This window comes from Phascolarctos cinereus, unplaced genomic scaffold (assembly GCF_003287225.1).
Source record: "Phascolarctos cinereus isolate Bilbo 61053 unplaced genomic scaffold, phaCin_HiC Scaffold_5;HRSCAF=322, whole genome shotgun sequence".
Classification (NCBI taxonomy): Eukaryota; Metazoa; Chordata; class Mammalia; order Diprotodontia; family Phascolarctidae; genus Phascolarctos; species Phascolarctos cinereus.
In genome coordinates this window covers 374,419,792-374,441,333 of record NW_027555958.1, presented here as the reverse complement: position 1 = coordinate 374,441,333, position 21,542 = coordinate 374,419,792, and the positions used below count along the sequence as shown (strand labels likewise).

The 21,542-nt window shown below is 37.4% G+C and overlaps 1 protein-coding gene across 1 annotated transcript in view; it reads right to left on the bottom strand.

Moving 5' to 3' along the window:
• The window catches only part of LOC110203608 (membrane cofactor protein-like), a 237,841-nt gene that overhangs the window by 93,905 nt on the left and 122,394 nt on the right, over positions 1–21,542 (bottom strand).

Genomic DNA, 21,542 nt, shown 5'->3' with positions numbered 1-21,542 from the left:
CTCAATATAATTATATAGGTATTCAACTAACATTTACTAAGCACTTCCTATAAGTCATTGTTCCAAGCTCTATTTTATATTTATTTTTAAAGTGCGTGTGTGTTTTTGGAGAATAAACTGAACTTGGACTCAGAAGTCCTGGGTGCATGTATGCCACTTACTAATTGTGTGTCTTGGAGTGTTCAGCTTGGAGTCAAAGAACCAGAGTTTGATTCTTGGCTCTTATTTGATCAAGTTGCTTGACTTTTCTTCTGTTTCCTTATCTGTAAAATGAGGAGAGTGCTTCATAACCTCTGTGATCTTTTCTAGTTCTAGACTCAGGTCTAGTCATAGCTCAGGTATGTTTTAACTACTCTGTGTCAGTTTCCTTATTTGTAAAATAAAAGGGTTGCACAGATGACATCAAGGGTCCCTTCTGGCTTTTCAGGACCTGTGATTCCATCAATGTAGCACATGTAGACTCCCTCCTTAGATACAAATTGGGAGGCAACTCACCTGTAACTTAGTGTCATGGAGAGTTGCCTAGGACACAGCAGAGGACTTGCTTATCTGTGGGTAGGATTTGAAATCAAATGTTCCAGACCCCAAGGCATGCCATTTATCAACTATGCCATGCTGCTTCACATTTTAATTCATAATGTACCTGAAAAATACTGAAATAACGTTGACTCATACCTGACAACTTCAGTTACCTGGTACCCAGCCAAGGACCTTGACAAAAGAGACAGCTATGTTAAAGCGGAAAGAACACATAGGTCTTACAATAAGAAGACATGAGTTTGAGTTCTGCTTGGGTAATCCTGGTCAAATCACTGAAGGTCACTGAACCAAAGATTCACCTCACTTCTAGGCCATCCTCATGTCAAGCTACCTGCTCTCCAGACTCTACTTTCAGCTCCCACCTCTGTGGTTCTGGACCCTGATGGATGGGCATTTGTTCACCTGATCTTGCCCGGTCTCTGGCTGGTGCTGTCACTTGCTGACTATCTCCATACCATCCCCCACATGTCCCCTTTCCAACTCTAGCTCTGAGAACAGTAATGAAATCAACACTACCATTCTTGGAAAGAACATATCAATCATTTGCCATATGACTCCAGTTGCCATTCTTTTGGAATTCCCTGTCCAAAACATTCCTCAGTGACCACCATTCTCTTATATTGATTACCTTGCTAGATAAGAATATTAGTTCCTTGAGGGCAGGGACAGATTTACTTACTTGTATTTGTATTCCCAGAACTTAATACAGTGCCTGGCACATAATAAGTGCTAAATAAATGCTTTTTCTTTCATTCATTTATCTGGAAAAAAAAGAGAATAATAATAATACTTGTATTATCAATCTCATAGAATGTTGTATGGCAAGTCAGTAACCCTTAAAATGCTATATAAATATAAGCAATTTCTGGGCACAGTAATTGGAAATCAGACCATTGAAAGGCAAAGGGAGATATTCAAGGGCCTCAGGCTATAAGGAAATGCTTTTTGGAGAGGGTATAAGTTAGATAGTAGCCTTTCCCAGCTCCATTTCATCCAATATACTTCTCTAATACTATTAACATTCATAATGCACAGGTCTTATCATGTTACTCTTCTGCTTGCATCCTTCAATGGCTCTGGCTCTCTGTTGCCTATGGAAGAAAGTCCAACCTTAGATAAGTATTTGAGACCCCGGACAATGTAGTGCCAACATAGCTTTCCAGTCTTATCTTGCACTACTTCCCTTCCTTTCTGGCAAACTAGAACATGTCCCCATGCTTTTCTGTCTCCGTGTATGTTCATGCTACTTTTCCCTATGCTTGATATGCTTCCCCTCATGTCTGCCTTTGACATTTTACTTAGCCTTCAAGGCCTCATATGCTTTCCTCCATGGAGCATTCTCCGAATCATTTATCTATAAGTGGTCTTCTCCTCATTCTTCCTCTTCCATTCTTATATCATTTTGTATTCCTCTTATGTTCTATCATATTTTAACTTATACTACCTTTATACTACTTATGTTTGTGCATTCCCCAGAACGTAGCTCAGGAAATACATTAAGAGAGATGTAGTGTTGAAGATTAGAGAGGGGATTATCCCATAGTAATCTTTCCAATACTTCAATACATCTAAAATCCTGTGTTTAATTCTGTGCACCATATTTTGGAAATGAAATCAATAAACCGGAGAGTGTTTAGAGAAAAGCAACTAACATGGTAAAGAGCTTGGAGATTACACCATATCAGAATTTGCTTAAGGACAGGAGTGAAGAAGAAAAGAATGAGAGGGGATGTGATAACTACATTCAAGTATTTGAAGGATTGTCATGTGGAAGAAAGATTAGTTTTGTCTTACCTAGTCCTCAAAGGCAGAACCAGGAACACTGGGTTAAAGATGCAGAGAAGCAGATTTAGGCTTGACTTCCCAAAGTTGAATGGGTAACCTGTGGGGTTGTGGATACCCTATCCTTAGAGATCATTAAGCAAAGACTAGACGACACTTGTTGGTATGATGTAGAAGAGTATGGGTTAGATTAATGCCCTTCTATAAAATTGTGCATACCCTATGATCCAGCAATACCACTACTAGGTTTGTATCCCAAAGAGATGATAAAAATGGGAAAAGGACCCACATTTACAAAAATATTTGTAGCAGTTCTTTTTGTGATGGCCAAGAATTGAAAATTGAAGGGATGCCCATTAGTTGGGGAATGGCTGAACATGAATGTAATGGAATACTATTGTTCCATAAGAAATGATGAGCAGGCAAGCTTCAGAAAAACCTGAAAAGACTTATATGAATTGATGCTGAGTGAAGTGAGCAGAACCAGGAGAACATTGTACACAGTAACACCAACATTGTGTGATTAGCAACTTTGATAGACTAAGCTCTTCTCAGCAAAGCAGTGATCTAAGACAATTCCAAAAGATCGTGATGGAAAAATGCTATGCACATCCAGAGAAAGAACTGTGAAGTCTGAATGTAGATTGAAACATATTATTTTCTCTTTTTTTTCTTTCTCATGGTTTTCCCCTTTTGTTCTGATTCTTCTTTTACAATATGACTAATGTGGAAACCTGTTTATTATGATTGTACATGTATAACCTATATCAGAATGCTTGCCTTCTTGGGGAGGAAGGAGGGACGGGAGGGAAGGGATAAGGAAACGAGGGAGGGAGAAAAAAATGGAACTCAAAATCATATAAAAGTGAATGTTGAAAACTATCTTTACATGCAATTAAAAAATACTATTAAGTGGGAAAAATCATAAACAAAACAAAACAAAACAAAAAGATTAAATGCCCTCTGTGATTCTTTGTTGAGCATGTAAGTAGATGAATGAAAATGGAATATATTATAGCAGAGCGCAAATAATTTGGTTTTTAGAGTTGAAATATCTGAGTTCTAGTCCCGTCTCTTTGCCTTCTCAAATGAGTGTCTCTGTTTCTCAGATTCTACATTTATAACATGTATTAATTACCTCACAGGGTTATTATGAAGGAAGTGCATTGTAAACCTTAAAATACTATGTTATTGTATTATTAAACGAATTCTATTGTGCCCAGCAAGTGCTTCATCATTGCTTCTTGAATGAATGAATCCTAAGGCCCACACTGCTGTTGTAAAGGGTAAAGCCATCTCATTCAAATGCCATAAATCCTTCTCTGGATGGGCAGAGCATTGGATGTTGGTATGTTTATCTCAAAAGACAACTGGCATCTAGCAAGACATTCTTCCACCAGAGATAGCCAAGTGAAGACTAGGTTGGCATCTTTTAGAGGCAGGCCATTAGAAGACTCAAGCACACTTTCACTGGGGTGGGCTCTGGGAAGGAGGTGTTTCAGTTTGAAAAGTAAGAGGCTGTGTGCTAGGAGTGCAACCCAGGTTTCAGTAGCTACCAATAGGTCATCAATTAGGTCCTTTCATAAGTCTGGGGACGTATGTGGGACTGTTCTTTGGAAAGCGATACTCAGATCTGGATTCAGCCTAGTCAAATAAGGTAATGAGCTTACAATTTCCTTTTCCTGGACCACAGGTGCAAATGACTATTGCTGAGACATTTGGCATAGAGACTATTTGCCCTTGCAAACAGAAATCTATATGGTGTAATGGTATACATTATACCTGGTGATAACTATCCTCCTCACTGAGCTTTAGAAGATAAAAACTGGATTAGGCTTACAATGTGAGCACACACATTTCTGGTTAGAAATGATGCCATATATATGGCAAATGTAGATTTCTAGGGGCACAGTGATTTGTGAAGAATCTTGGACTGTGACTCATCCTGTTTCTGAGGACAGTTTCTGTTTTCATTCCTCTAATGACTCTCCTGTTACTGTCCCTCAGGGGTACAGGATATCCTAGGGAAGGAGAAACTAGTGCCTTATACACCAAAAGAGGTAGCTGCCATGGTGCAAGGTACCATGAAAGAAGGAATTTAGATTTCAGATAGAACCATTGGATTTTGTGAGATGGTTCTCCATTTCCGAGGAGTTAGGAAGAGGAAAAGAAAGGGCAACTCAATCCCAGTATCATTTGAGGTAGCCTTCTGCTTTCAAGATATCTTTTCCAGAAAACTCCGGTTAGGAAGTTCTCTTGAAGTAAAGGGCACTTGAGGTTCTGGTGAGTCTACCTATTGATCAGAATCTCCCATCCATACCCTTTCTAACTGTGCTGAAACATATCTCCTCCCTACAGCTATCAGTAGTTACTCTGCCAACTATCCAAATCTTAAGGCCACCACATTCTCTAATATTATGGGCCATTATGGATAAAACACTGGAGCTGGAGTCAGGGAGACCTGAGTTCAAAATCTGCTGCAAGTACTTACCAGCTGTGTGACCTTGGGCAAGTCACTTGACTACTCTCAGCCTCAGCTTCCTCATCTCTAAAATGGGCATAATCCATGCATCTCACAGAGTTGTTATGAGGATCAAATGAAATAACTTAGATAAAGCACTTTGCAAATCTTGAAGCACTATATAAATGCTATCATCATCATCATCATCATCATTATTCCGAAATTCTTCAGAACCTGGCAGTCAATTTCTGTGGGACTTGGCAACTTGATTGCTACGTGTCTGGCTTACTTTCCATCCTATCTTTTGCCTCATGTTTAGAAAATGTGATGAATTCATAATTCACATAAAAGTCTTAAAGAAGCATTTCTATATTTTATTTTTTTAATATAAGCATCACTTTAGGACCTCTCCCCCTTTTGATATAGCTTCATTCCAAATATCTGTGTGTGTGTGTGTGTGTATATATGTATATATGTCTTTGAATATATTATATGTAAGTAATATTTCATATGTTATATAATATATATTTAAAATAATGCCTAAGCCCATTAGTGCAAATGGGAATAATCATAATTACCCAGAAAGTGCTAAACTTAGGTGTTAAAGTGGGTGTTGACACATGATAGAAAAGAGATTGCCATAAGAGAAGAAAGTCTTAGTTTCTCCTAATGCAAAAATCTAATTAATTTGAAAACTTATTCCTGGTTTTCTGAAGATGGAGTTTAAGTATTACACTAGTGTGTTATACAACTACCAGTTTATTTTCCTTTATCTGGAGTTTTGGGCCTTGAACCCAGAAACTAATGCAAACAGTTGAACTTAGAAATCTGGAAATTTCTGAATAAAAGTTTGATTAACTTCAAAACAAAGAGGAACTGCTCTGTTTGGGGGTTTCCAGCCTGGCTTTGGTACCTATAGTGTTCCGGACCCTTAACACTGAGTTCATTCAGAAGTCATTCAAATGATTGTAAAGAAGAAATTTCCTCCCCTTCTAGAAGACTGACCATGGTGACACAATCAGCAATAGCTTTCAGGTCATGGCTAGGACAACCAGTAAAGATCATTTCAGCCTTAGGTAATGGTTGGCTAAAAAGAAAAAAAAAAAGAATCTTTGTTACCTTAGAATACCTTTTTATGATCAGTGTTAATAATTGGTTCTTTCTCCTTCCTCCCTCCCACCCCTTACCTCCAGTCAATATTAAGATTTTTTAAAAAGAGGAAATGGAGCGATAGGTAGAAAAATATTTATATAAGCTCTTTTTGTGGTGATAAAGATTTGGAAACTGAGTGGCTGCCCATCAGTTGGGGAATGGCTGAACAAATTATGATATGTGAATGTGATAGAATACTATTGTGCTAATTATGAAGAGGGTGATATCAGTGAAAACTGGGAAGGTGTGTATGAATTGAAGCAAAGTGATGTGAGGATAACTAGGAAAACAATCTACACAATAACAACACTATTGTAAAGATAAACAACTTTAAAAGATTTAGGAATTTTGATCAATACAATGACCATCCATAATTTCATAGGACTCACTATAAAATGTGCTACTGACCCCCATATAGAGACAGGACAGATTCGGAGTGCAAACTGGACCATTTTTATTATTATTTTTGACATGCATAATGTGGGAATTTGTTTTTGTTTGACTATACCTATTTGTAATGGGTTTAGTTTTTCTTGCATTCTCAATGAATGGGTGAGGTTGAATGTGAGAGCAAGAGAATTTGGAACTGAAAATAATGTAAAATTGAATTTGAACAAAAAATTCTATATACAAACATCCTATATTTTGGTGACAAAAAAGGGAAAGAGATCCTAACACAAAGGGAAAACTTCACTTCAGAGGTATCATTGAGACTTAGGATGAAACTTATATCTGGATGATTCCTCAAGATGGGCATACCTTATTCAAAAGAAACAGAACAGTTAAAATGAGGTATATTCATATGAGAAAATCTAAGAAACAGAGGAGGGAAACACAATGGAGAATATTTGAAGGAAGGTCAAAGGAAGAAGAAAAATGTTTTGTCATTTGAGTATATTGTATATCACTGATATCAACCTTGAGTTTGACATAGTAAAAATGGATCCCTACTGATTGCATATTGACTTGGAAAACCACAAATTAACAGTATCTTTGTTGTATTTTTATTTGTTTTGTTAAACATTTCCCATTTACATTTTAATCTAGTTCAGGCCTGTGAGATTTAAATGAGGCTTGAGTTTGACACTTATGCTTAAACCACCTGATCAGAAAGAGGAAATAGATGAATGTGGTAAACAGATCAAAAGCTGGTACAGAGTGTGTAGTACTGATAGAGGACTACAATTAGCTTTATGCCTGTTGGAGCTCTCTCTGCCAAAAGTAGAGTGGCTAATAACTTCATAATTTGTCTTAGTGATAATTTCATCTTTCAAAAGATGGAGGAACCAAAAAGGGCAAATTCTATTGCAGATTTGATATTAACAAGGAGGGAATAAGTTTCTGGGGTGGAAATTATGGGAACCTTGTGACTGGAGAATAAACATTCTATCCTAGATTTTATGTTAGAGGAGAAGAAATCTGAGTATGGTGTCATATGTTTGTTTGTTTGTTTTTTGGTGAGGGAATTGGGGTTAAGTGACTTGCCCAGAGTCACACAGCTAATTAAGTGTTATGTATCTGGGCCAGATTTGAACTCAGGTCCTCCTGACTCCAGGGCTGGTGCTCTATCCACTGTGCCACCTAGCTGCCCCAGTATGGTCTTATATGAACCCTAGATTTTGATAACTAGTTCTTTTCAAAAATTTTAATTTTACGAGCTTTTATTATCACTCTCTGACTTCTCCCCACATTGAACAATATAAACAAGAAGAAAGAAAAGAAAATTCTCATAACAAATTTGCATAGCATAGTAAAAGAAATTCCCATGTTGCCTATGTTAAAAATGTGTTTCATTTTGCATCAATAGGTAGGTACCTTCTTAGTTTCAGGTTTTTAGCTACTATGAAAAGGCTGCTGTAAATATTTTTTGTACATCTGAGGCCTTTTGTTCTTTCCTTGATCTCTTTAAGGAATAAACTTAATAGTGGTACAGCTGGGTCAAAGTTTATATACTGCTTAGGAACATTTTGGACATCATTCCCAGTTGTTTCCTAGAATGGCTGGCCCAGCTCTACCACCAGTGCATTAGTATGCCTCTTTTCCCACATCCCTCCAACATTTGTCATTTTCCGCTTTGAACGTATTTGCCAATCTGATGAATATGAAGTGGAACCTCAGAGTTGCTTTAATTTGCTTTTCTCTAATGATAAGTGATTTCAGGCATTTTTTCCATATGGTTATTGATAGCTTGGATCTCTTCCTTTGAAAACTGCCTGATCATATCTTTTGACCATTTATCTATTGAAGAAGAGTCAATAGTCAATAAAGATTTCTTAAGTACATAACATGTGCCAGGCACTGTATTAATGCTGAGGATACAAAGACAGACATGATAGTGCATGTCCTCAAGAAGCTCACAGTCTAATGGAGGAAGACAACATATAAAAAGAAGCTGAAAAGTTGGGGTATGGAGTTGGGGAAGGTTCCCAGGCATAGAGAATGATGATGTCCTGAAGTTGGAGTGGGAAATGACTTGAGCAGGTGTTGAATTTCATTTCATATTATAGAATGGTGAGTTTCTGGAGATCATAAAATCCAGGAGGTCAGATGGATGTGAAATGATGGGGTAAATTTCCTGAGTGCTCTCCTAAAATGGCTATTAGTATTATGTTATAGTATTAGTATTTTATGTATATATATATATATGTATATATATATATGATATAGTATATATATATATAGTATAGTATTAGTATTATAAATTTTAATCAGTTCCTTAGAAATCTTAGATATGAGATTGTTATCGAACAAACTTGGTGTAAAGATGTTTTCCCAGTTAACTGTTCTTCTTCATCATTCACCATGCAACTTAGATTTTAAAAATAAATATACAGTGGATGGAATCAAGGCCAGGTAATAAAAGATAAATATAAGACCTTGGTAAGGTCCTGTAAAAATAGTGTTAAGGGTGCCGAAGTTCTGAATGTGCTAAAACAAGTAAAGGTAGCTAAAGATAACAGAAAAAGGTTCGGGTTGTTGTTATAGCTATATTGGGAGAAAAAGGAGGATCAAAGAAGAGCTAGGACCTTTCCTTGGGGTGGATGGGACAATGATAGCAGACAAGAGAGAAAAGGAATTCTTTAATTCTTACTTTGTTTCTGTTTTCTCTGAAAAGAAAAATGGTCTCTCACATTTTAATCAATGGATTGGATAAAGGCATAGGTAGTGCAGAATTCACAAAGCTAGAGGGATCATTAACACATAAGAATAAGAATCAAAGAAAATTTTGAAAGACCAGAGCACTGGGTTCATTCTAATAAGATGATATTCAATAGGGATAAATATAAAGCCTTTCACTTGGGCACAAAAAATTATCCTCACAAGTATAAGATAAGGGGGTATGGAGAGACAGCAGTTGTCCTGAGAAAGATATAGGGTTTTTAGTAAGCTGTAAATTCACTACGATGTGGCAGCCAGAAAAGCTAATGAGATATTGAGGTACATTAAGAGGGGTATAACCTTCAGGAATAGGACAGCATCAACCACACCCCCCTACCCTGTACTCTAACTTCATCAGGATTCCCCTGGAGCACTGTATTCAGTTCTGGGCAACATAATTTAGTAAAGACATTGATAAGTTGGAGGCCGTCCAAAGAAGGACAACCAGGATGGTGAAGGGACTTTGAGTCCATGACATACTATGAGGATCATAATATTATGAGGACAAGTTGAAGGAAATGAGCATATTTAGCTGGAGAAGAAAAGACTCAGAGGGGGCATGTTCGCTGTTTTCAAGTGTTAGAATGATTGTCATGTGGATGAGGCATTAGGCTTGTTCTGTTTGACCGCACAGGATGGAAGTGGGAGTGATGGGTGGAAGTAGCGAAAAAGGCATATTTAGGTTCAATGTCAGGAAAAACTTCCTAACAATTAGAGCTTCCCAAAACTAGTTTAGATTTCCTAGGGAGGTGATAGGGCCTCCCTCCTTGTAGGTCTTCAGACAAAGGGTGGATAACCATCACTTGTCAGGTAAAATTTATGGAGATTCCTTTCCTACGAGTTAGACTAGATGGTGGTCCTTTCCAACTCTCAAATTCTATGATTCGGTAATACTAAAACTCTGTTTTGTTTAAAAAACATTTATTTATTTATTATTTTTAGTTTTCAATATTTACTTCTATAAGATGTTGAGTTCTAAATTTTCTCCCCTTCACTCCCTTTCCCCCTTCCCAAGATGGCATGCAGACTGATATAGACTATACATATATGTTCATATTAAACATACTTTCACATTAGTCATATCGTAAAGAAGAATTAGAATCAATGGGAGAAACCACAAGAAAGAAGAGACAAAAAAAGAGAGACCAAATAGTATGTTTCAATCTGCATTCAGACTCCATAGTTCTTTTTCTGGATGTGGATGGCATTTTCCATCAAGTCTTTTGGAATTGTCTTCGATCGTTGTATTGCTGAGAAGAGCTAACTCTATCAAAGTTAGTCATTGCACAATGTGGCTGTTAGTGTGTACAATGTTCTCCTGATTCTGCTCACTTCACTCAGCATCATGTAAGTCTTTCCAGGTTTTTCTGAAGTCCTCCTGCTCATCATTTCTTATAGAACAGTAGTATTCCATCACATTCATATACCACAATTTGTTCAGCCATTCCCCAATTGATGGGCATCACCTCAACTTCCAATTCTTGGACACCACCAAAAGAGCTGCTATAAACACTAAACCTCTCTTAATTAGTTTTTTGGGCGTCCATATTACATTATTCATTCATATTGAACTTGCAGTCCACTTAAAAGTCCAAATTCTCTTTCTCCTTAAATTTTATCTATATATGCTTCTTCCATCAGCCATTATATAACACTTGTCCTTGACTCAATTGCCCAGAGTATTTTTAGATAATGGACTCAATTTTACAGGAAATATGTTGATCTGGTCTAGCTCAGTGAGGCTTCTACCCATAGTGTTCCATAGTGTTGACATGTTGCATTTGGATTCAAAGTGTGGATGAAACATTCTAGGGATATATCAGGAGCTAGAAGACTACCTTTAGGAATGGGTGAAGCCCATATAAGAAGGATAGGCTCTATTTGAACCACAGTGGCAGTAAGTGAATTAGGGAACACTTACTGAAATGGAGGGCTCTGTGAGTTCCTACTTATAACAGCGAAGGTCTTCTTCTTCTTCTTCTTCTTCTTCTTCTTCTTCTTCTTCTACTACTACTACTACTACTACTACTACTACTACTACTACTACTACTACTACTACTATTACTATTACTACTACCCATAGTGTTCAACTTGTAAATCTTGTGATTTAAAATGGACTGTCAGTTAAAATGATCAAGTAGCATTCCTCTGGAGACCAATTTCTGAGTTCTAAATTCACATAAATTATTATTATCTGACCTACAGCTCTTCATCTTATTCAGAAGAATAACATGAGGGACTATTAATTTGTGGCTAAAATCTGGGTAAGTAAACAGTATCTACAACATTTCCCTGATGTATCAGTCTAGAGACTCTGTCAAAAAAATGAAATTAAATTCATCTGGTATGACCTTTTCTTGATGAAGCCATGTTAAAGATTTGTGATCACCTCTCTTTTTTATATGTTCACTAACCATCTTATTAAACAATGTGTTCTAAAATTTTGCCAGGAATTGAAATCAAGAATATTGGACTATACTTCATATTCATTCCTACCTTGGGTTCTCCTTCTACCTTTCTTTCTAATCCTTTTTGTTTCCTTTACCATGGTAGTCCAGGTCCTCATTACTCTTATTTAGGCTATCACATTAACTCCTAAACAGTTTCCTTGTTTCCATTTTCATCTGTTCTAGCTTATTATATAAATTATTGACAGAGTAATGTTCCTAATACAGCTGACAGCTGCAGCCAATTGCCTCACTTCAACTATTATCCCTATGTGGATGACTTTCCAGACTTGTTCTTCTTGGCGTCAAAGGACAGAATGAGGAGTAATGGGTGGACATTGCAGAAAGGCAGATTTCAGTTTGGTTTAGAGAAAAACCTTTAATATTTACTGCTTTTTAAAAGTGAAATGGGCTACCTCAGTAGGCAGTTAATCCCATTGCATTGGAGGTCTTCAAGCAGAGGTAGGATTACCACTTGTCAACTATATTGTAGAGAAAGTTCTTGGTCAGATACTAGTTGGACTAGATGGCTTTTGAGGCTGACTCTTAGATGCTATGATAAGCATAGGGGATGGTATTGTTGATGGGTCCTTTCTCCCCAAGATATGCTCTTCTCAACAATGGCTATGGGGGAAGGCTAGAAGTAAGGTTGTTGGCCTGGGAGGTTCATAATTTAGTTTTTTTTTCATTTTATAACCACCAGTACAATTCTTCCTCACTTTTAGGAATGCCAACTGAATCAGTGTTGCTCTCTATAGAAAATACATAGGCACATTTATACCATTCATAGCTATATTAATAAGACCTTTATTATTCTGTTATGATCTTTGTATATTAGCAGTCTATTCCCCTTTAGTTAGAATTTCACATGGAGGGAAAAACAGGCAGCTCTCTGAGGCCTGTGATCTCTCATTCAAAAAAACAACAACTCAGGGCCATTTTTTTCCCTTACATTTGCTAGATAATTTAAGAGACAACTCTCAGAGAAGATCTTTGCCCATAACACTTGGAAGGTGTCTTGTTAGTATTAATAATCCCTTGCCTTTGCCCCTATAGCTAGCCAAAAAGGTCTCTCCCTCTTTCCTCAGTAATAACCCCATAGATTATCCATCTAATCCCAGATAGCCCTATAGCACTTGGCATCGTGCCCCTTGTTAGCCAGCCTTGAGTAATCAAGAAACATTGTATTTTTACAGTTAGACCTTCCTCAACCCATAACTGTGCTCAAAGATCCTCAAATGTAGATATGAGAGCAGAGGTAGTAGATAACACTTTGTAGCTCACCAGTTACCATCCTGGAATGCCCAAACAGGAGAGAACATCTCTACATGTCAGAACTAGGAGTTCTCCTATACAAAAGGAAAGACTAGGAGGCCATCTTTGGAGATGCCATATCATCACTCCAATTCAGACAAGGATTTGGAGGACTTGCTCCCATCTACAATCCACCTGAGGTCCAAGTTGGCTGTACAGAATGTCCTTTAATAAATCTTTTGATGGACATGTAAGTCATGCATGACTCTTTTCCCTTTCCCTTTGGTGTGGACAGTATTGAGTTTCCACTTGGTTACTCATTGGTAGAAACTTTTGCTGTCAGAAGTAGGAACTCATAAAGCCCTCCACTGCAGTGAGTGTTCCCTAATTCACTTACTGCCACTGTGGTTTAGGTAGAGCCTATCCTTCTTATATAAGCTTCACCTATTCCAAAAGGTTGTCTTCTAGCTCGATATATCCTTACATTGTTTCATCCATATTTGAGATCTTAGAATTCTATCCTTTCAGGATTCATGAAGTAGGAAGTATCTCAGTGAGTAGTAGCTTGATTTAAGTCTCCAGGTCCATACTATAATTTCCAAATCATTAGTAGCTCAAAATGGGCTCAAACATGAGTAGTACCTCAGATCTGCCACAGTAACTAGATTCTCCCTAAGCCTTGATACTATCATGGCTCCATGTCTTGATTCATCTTCATGGTCATCAAAGACTCAGTTCTCTATTTGCTTAATTGTTGGGTGTCCCATTGCTTGCTCATCTGCTTTGGGGCATGGGACAGTGTCCTTTTCTTTGGAGAAAATTCAGCAGCAATGTGGACCTCCTTTCAAAGTCTCCTTTGTTGGTAACGGTATCTGCCTCCTCTGAGCAAAGAGCACTTTGTATTTCTCTTATATGCTCAACACATTAAAAATTGTTACCTCTGTGTGTGTATGTGTCTGATCACCCCCTCCTAAACTGTACATTCACTGAAGGCAAGGGCTATGTCTTATTATTTGTGCTACCTTTAGTATTTACTATTTAGCACATGGAAGGTGCTTGATAAATATTTGTTGCATTAATGTACCCATCTTCTCTGACAGAATACTTTCTTTCCCTTAAGCATTTCTCCAGGAGTTGGCACTATTCAGAAATGTGCAAAAAAGCCTCCTCCATAAACCTTTCTACCTCAGTCTCCAGTTTAGCCTTCCTTCTACATCCTTACATACTTACACAAAATGGAACACATTTTATTCCCACGTGATACTCCTTTCAACATGCCTTTATGCGGGCTGTCCCTCATACCTGCAAGATACTTCCTTTTCACCTATGCCTCTTAGGATCCCTAATTTCTACCAAGACTCAGCTCAAGTGCTGCCTTCTCCATGAAGCTGACCTGTCCAGAACAGGGACTTTCACACTGGTCTCAGAATCCTTAGTTCTTAGAACAATGCCTGGCACGTGATAGCAGTTTGGTAAATGCTTGCTGACTTGTTCTCTGCAGCCCAGGAGCAGCATTAAGCATGGGTATAAGAGATCTTAACTGATTCTTGCCAGGATCAGATCTGCATGTGCAAAACTAAATATTTCATTGATATAATATATTTGCATTACTACTGATCAAGGGACGTTTTAACTGTGAAATGTATGTAAACAGAAATAATTAGACCTCCAGTATTTTGAAAATGAAAAGCACCCCACTTTAAACAGCTCAACCTCTGGACAAAAAAGTCCTTGCTCCCCTTTGGAAAATCCCAATGTGAAATCAAGAAAGAATGGTGCTTTCTGAAGGATAGAAAGGGGGATTTTGTATTTTACACTGGGAATTCCATGTCTTTTAGGAAAAATTGCTTTTTGATATGTAATCCAAAGTGGATCAACATTTTTAAAAATTGGAATCATAGCTGCTTATTTTTTAAATTTAGGTAAAAAGTAATTGTTCCTTTTAATCCATTTAGCTGAGCTGTTCAGCACATCCATATAAAATTATTATATTCAGTGACAAATTGATACAAATAGTCAATCCTTTTAAACAACAAAAGAGATAATCTGATACTTCTGATAGTATATTTATAATAGATAACAACTTGCACTCAACAAACATTTATAATAGATAGTAACTTGCACTCAGTCAACAAACATCTATTAAGCACTTAGTATGTGCCAGGTACTGTGCTGGTAATTTTTTTTTTTTAAAGCTGAACAATAGTCTCTGCCCTTAAGGAGTTCACAAGGTAATTGCACAAATAGGGGCATGCAAGAGTCGTGACACCAAGCTCAGTTGTGATTGTTTCATGGCATTGCCTGTTGGGCCAGCACTGGGGAGTAGGAGCTGCTGACATCACCAGATATAGCCTAGAGATGTGTGGGGTGTGCAGGACAACATGGTGATGATGCAAACAGTGCCTTCATAGAGGTCACAACTTCACTTATGCTTGAACTTCCACTATTGGGGTTATGATTTTATGTAGAGAAAGAGCCTGGCTTCTTTGGCAAGAGAGAAGAGAAATGGTTTTATTACTTTGCTAATTAGGACATGAAGGCAAACTCCATTTCTGTTCTTGTATACTTTTCAATAAATATGCTTTATGTTCAAATGTTTATTGGTAGTCTTGGCTGCTTGCAGGTGAACTGCATATCCAAGAAATGAGCCAAGTTGAGACATTTCCAGAGACAGAGACTCTCAGGGTAGGAGTGAAAATAAATTGTCACTTGAGAAAAGCTTTCCAGGATTGAGCTTAATCTGACAGGTTACATTTTGGGGGCTTTTCTGGGATGCCTCTTTGGGGTGAGTAGAGAATCTAGTACAGACAGTACGAACACTATAAGCAAGGAAGACATGACACTTAGGAGCATCGTACCCTTATTTTTTGTGGGGTGAGTAGCCACCAGGGCTATCCAGTTTTTGGAAGACTGGTTCACCATGGTGGGTATGAATCCTTACCAAGGACTACTGAGAGGTATCTGAGGCAGACTGGAGCTTTGTCATGGAGTATTGTTTTGGGATAAAATTGACCCAAGAGATATAAGAGGACAATTAATGATCAGTCAATTAACACCTCCAAAGAATGTTTCAGACATTGTGATAAGCACTGGAGATACAAAGACAAAAGTTAGTCTTTGCCCTCAAGAAGCTTGCATTCTACAAGGGAAGACAAACATGCATATAAAGCATATACAAAATAATATATAAACTATGTACAACAAAGATACAAGGAGATATTTCAAAAAGGAATACATTTGTAAGTGAATGGTTCAGGAAAAGCCTCATGTAGAAGATGGTGCTTGAGCTGACACTTGAAGGAAATGAGGGATTCTAAGAGGCAAGAAGGGAGTTCATTCCAGGTACGGTGACAACCAGTGGAGAGGCATGGAAATAGAAGAGGACCCATTTGTAAAGGGGAGTTTCTATTGGTCACAGCAAACAGATAGATAGCTGCTTGAGTTTACTGAGAAGGGGAATAACATGGTTACCACCATGTGGTCTTGAGACCTCAGTTTACTCTTAGAAATGGTCTTGATTTAGAAGAGCATGGAGGGAGATAAGTAAAGGTGTAACAACTGAGTTTGCTATCTATGCTCAGCTGGGGAAAGAGTCCTTCTACAAGATTTTGGTTTCCCAAGAATACACAAGATGGTGGAGAGCTATCTGGTACTTTTAATAATATGCAGGCTACATATCATAATGCATCTTACATGGTCATCAAAGACCCAGTTTTCTATGTGCTTAATTATTGAGACTTGGTACATCTTTAACCAAGAAGACAAGATTTTCTGCCAGTATAAAATAGAGCTAAGGAATGGCTGAGGCCCTGCAAAGATTATATTGTCCATGGTAAAATTAATGAGACTCTCTGGTGAACAGGGTGCTCAGGAAGAAGAGACTGCTAAGGAAATAGGCTCCCAGAGAGGAAATGAAAAAATGACCATGAATGTGAGCCATATTGGAGTCACTGAAGAGAATCAGCTCTCAGACTGAGCCTATTCTGACTGCCAAGAGTAGTCTCAAGGGGCATTAGCAGACTTCCTTGACATGTGGTTTATACTATAAGCACTGAACTCAAAACAAAATGAATTTAACCTAAGTCCTAACTCACCAAACATATATATATATATATATACATATATGTATATATTCTAACATACATATATATACATATATATATCTTCTAACTGAATGTTAGCTTATGGGATGGATTTTAGCACCAGCATTTTAAAACTCTCTAAGTCCCTTCACCTGAAGAAAAGAAGTCTTACTATTCTTTTGTTGTAGCTTTTCTCCCATTTGAGGGGTGAGCCATTTGATCACCTGCAAAATCTTACATGACGAATTCACTTCCTCCGGGTCTTTGCTTCTTTAACTCTCATACCAGTTCCCAAAGGAAATAGGAACCAAGGTACAATGCACTTGATTTTCAATTCTTCTTTTTCAAATGTTGAAAATTCTAGATTTTTTGTTGGTGATTATTCCAGTGTGATTAGAAATTAGGAAATGTTTTAAGTTTCACCAAAATTTATGAGACTTCTGATCTGACATCATTAAAGATGAGTAGAAGAATGGACTGAAAATTCCCACAAAATTTTGAATCATTGTTATAATTTTGTGTATTTCTTTCTATGATAGACATTAAGCTCAAACATGCTTAAAATACTAAATAAATTTGAGTGATGTTACTTGCTTTTCAAACAAATTCAGTTATTTTAAAATGTTGACAGGTAACTCATGGGTCAACTCTTTTTCTCCTATCATTTTTCAGTCTAAGTAATTTTAGACCAAATACAAATGGAAAGAAGGAGAAAAATATAGATAAAGTAATTTCTGCTTTCTATGAGAGGCTCAGAATTGAAATTATGAGTCTACTTAAATCCTACCCTGAGTAGACTTTCACCTTTAAAATTTACCTTTAAATTTTAAATCTTAAATTTCTACCCTTAGTATTAATGCTCCTCTTCTCCCTTTGTTCTCTTCTTACCTACATCATCAGCTTTTCTTCATTGGATCATTATGCATCTCCTACTCTCAAATTTCCCATAACTTCTTCTCCCCACCTCCCTTCTCAGCTGAGAATCTTGTCTCATATTTAACTGAAAAAATGAGGCCATTGTGGAAAACTCCCTCTTTTTCCTCTCCTCCTCATCTCCCATCACTCAGATGCCTTCTGCTCTTATCTTCTCCTTTCTCTGTGTCTCACAAGAAGATATGGCCCTTCTTTCAAGGCAAATCCTTATATTTGCCTTGATCCCATTCCATCTTGTTTTCTCCCACAGATTTCCCCCTCCATCACTTCTCCCTTCTCCTTGTCTACTGGCTGCTTTCCTACTACCTATATAATGCTCATGTCTCTCCCATCCTCAAAAAGCCCTCACAATTCCTCCATCCCCACTAGCTAGCATCTCATTTCTATTCTCCCTAAAATAGCTAAATTCCTTGACAAGGCTGACTTTACAAAGAGCCGCTACTTCCTTTCCTCTTACTCTCTTTTTAACTCTTTGCAGCCTGGCTTCTGACCATATCATTCAACCAAAATGACTCTCTCTAAAGTTACCACTGACCCTGTCTCTATTACATTTAATGGCCTTATGTTAGTTCTAATACTTCGTGGCCTCTCTGCCCTTTCACACTTTCAAGCACCCTTTTCTCCTTGGTACTCTCCTTTCTAGGTTTTCATGAGATTATTCTTTCCTGGTTCCCTTACTTGTCTGATTGTACCTTCTCTGGCTCCTTTGCTTGATCTTCATCCATGTCATGCCCACCAACAGTAAACGTTCCCCAGATCTCTGTTCTGGGCTGTCTCCCTCTATTCTATTTCATTTAGTGATCTCATCACCTCCCATATTTTCAATTATTGTCTCCATGCAGATGAATCTCACACTTACCTGTCCAGGCCCAACCTCTCTTCCAATCTTCAGTGTCACATCTCCAACTACCTTTTAGATATCACAAATCGGATGTCCCATAGACATCTTAAGCTCAGCATGTACAAAACTGATCTCATTATCTTTTCCCCAAAACTTTTTCCTTGTCCTAATTTCCCTATTACTATTGAGGGTACCACCATCTTCTCAGTTACTTGACTCCTCACTCTTTTTCATCCTGCATAGTCAATCAGTGGTCATGTCCTATCATTTCTACCTTCATGACATCTCTCATATATACCCCATTCTCTCCTTTGACACCTCCACCACTGTGGTCCAGGCCCTTATCACCTACTGCCTGGACTACTACAGTAGCCTTCTGTTTGGTCTCCCCACCACAAATCTCTTCCCACTACAGTCCATCCTCCACTCAGCTATCAAAATCATCTTTCTTTAAAATTGAAGATATGGCCATATCACTTCCCCTTTAATAAACTCTGATGACTCCATATTACCTCCAGCATCAAATATAAAATTGCATCTGTTTGGCTTTCAAACAGCGCTTCATAACTGAGTCCTTTCCAGTCGTCTGATAGCTTATTCCCCTCTTCACTCTCTGCGATCCAGTGACACTGGTCTCCTCACTTTTTTTTTTTAGGCTATGCATATACATTCCTATTAAACATATTTTCACATTAGTGATGTTGTAAGTAAGAATTAGAACTAATAGGAGGAACCACCAGAAAGAGGAAACAAAACACAAAAGAAGAAAAACAATAGCTAATAGTATGCTTTGATCTGCATTCAAACTCCATAGTTCTTTCTTTGGATGTGGATAGCATTTTCTATCATGAGGCCTTTGGAGATGTCTTAGATCCTTGTATTGCTGAGAAGAGTTAAGTCTATCAATATTAGTCATCACACAACGTGGCTGTTACTGTGTACAACATTCTTCTGGTTCTGCTCACTTCACTCAGCATCAGACCATACAAGTCTTTCCAGGTTTTTTCTGAAGTCAGCCTGTTCATCATTTCTTATAGCACAATAGTATCCCATTACACTCATATACCACAATTTGTTCAGCCATTTGATGGGCATCCTCTCAATTTCCAATTCTTTGCCACCACAAAAATTGCTGCTATAAATATTTTTGTACATGTGGGTCCTTTTCCCATTTGTATGATCTCTCTGGGATATAGCCCTAGAAGTGCTATTACTGGGCCAAAGGGTATGCACATTTTTATAGCCCTTTGGGTATAGTTCCAAATTGCTCTCCAAAATGGTTGAGTCATTTCACAACTCCACCAACAATGCACTAGTGTTCCAATTTTCCCACATCTTCTCCAACAATCATTTTCCTGTTTTGTCATGTTGGCCAATCTGATAGGTGTGATGTGGTACCTCAGAGTTGTTTTGATTTGCATTTCTCTAATCAATAGTGATTTAGAGCATTTTTTCATATGACTATAGAGGGCTTTAATTTCTTCATCTGAGAACTGTCTGTTCATATCCTTTGACCGTGTATCAATTGGGGAATGACTTGTATTCTTATAAATTTGACTTAATTCTCTATGTATTTTAGAAATGAAGCCTTTATCAGAGGGATTGGTTGTAAAAATTCTTTCCCAATTTTCTACTTTCCTTCTAATCTTGGTTGCATTGGCTTTGTTTGTGCAAAAACTTTTCAATTTAATGTAATCAAAGTTATTCATTCTTGCTTTTTGTAAAGTTCTCTGTCTCCTGTTTGGTCATGAGTTCTTCTGTTCTCCACCAGATCTGATAGGTAAACTATTCCTTGCTCTCCCAATTTGCTTATAGTATAAGCTTTTATGTCTAAATCATGAACCCTTTTTGACCTCACTTTTTTTGTGTGTAGAAGACACCTCATCACCCACCTCAGAGTATTTTTACTGGTGGTGTCCCTCATGCCTAGAACACTTTCCACATCTCTGCCTGCTAGTTTCCTTGGCTTCTTTCAGATCTCAGCGAAAGCCCCCCATGCTATAAGAAGACTTTTGTAATCTCTCTCAATCTTAGTGCCTTCCCTCTGAGATTACCCAAAACAGATTAGGATTTTAAAACGTAAAAAATTTTAAGTGTCAAACTTTGACCCAAGGGATAAAGAATGAAGCTCATAAATTAGTTAAGTGAAAGAAATTTTCATTTTAATTCATTGTCCCATTGAAAAAAGGTTTAATGAGTAAAAAAAATAAGACCATTCAAAACCCCTACAAATGAAAGAATAACAATGGAGTCATGAGTTTGAAGCCAGAAATATAATTTAATATTTAACATCTTGTGTGCTTTGGTTTCCCAGATAAGGTGCTAGAATGTCTTCCTCCATGCAGAAGTCACCTATAAGTTTGATTTATATGATATAAATAGATAAAAGGAAACACTTTAGTTAAAATAGTTTAGTTATAGGCAAGAAGCAGATGATGATTTAAATACTTGATATAAATTTGATTTTATAGCCATAGATACCTGATTTTTCATAACCAACCCATGAAAATAAAGAGTACAAAAACATTTAGTGATGACTGGAGAAAGCCTTCAAAATTAAAAAATTATAACTTTTATATATTTGTGTATATATGTGTGTTTGTTTGTTTGTTTGTTTATTTATTGGGGACAACCAGATGGCATGGTGCTTGGCCTGGAGTCAAGAAGACCCCTCTTGATAAGTTAAAATCTAGTCTCAGACACTTACTTGCTGTGTGACCCTGGGCAAGTCACTTAACCTTATTTGCCTCAGTTTCCTCATCTGTAAAATGACAGGAAAAAGAAATGGCAAATCTCTCCAGTAACTTTGCCAGGAAAACCTCAAATGGGGTCATGAAAAGCAGGACATGACTGGAATGATTCCACAACAAGTATATTTTAGTATATTTAAA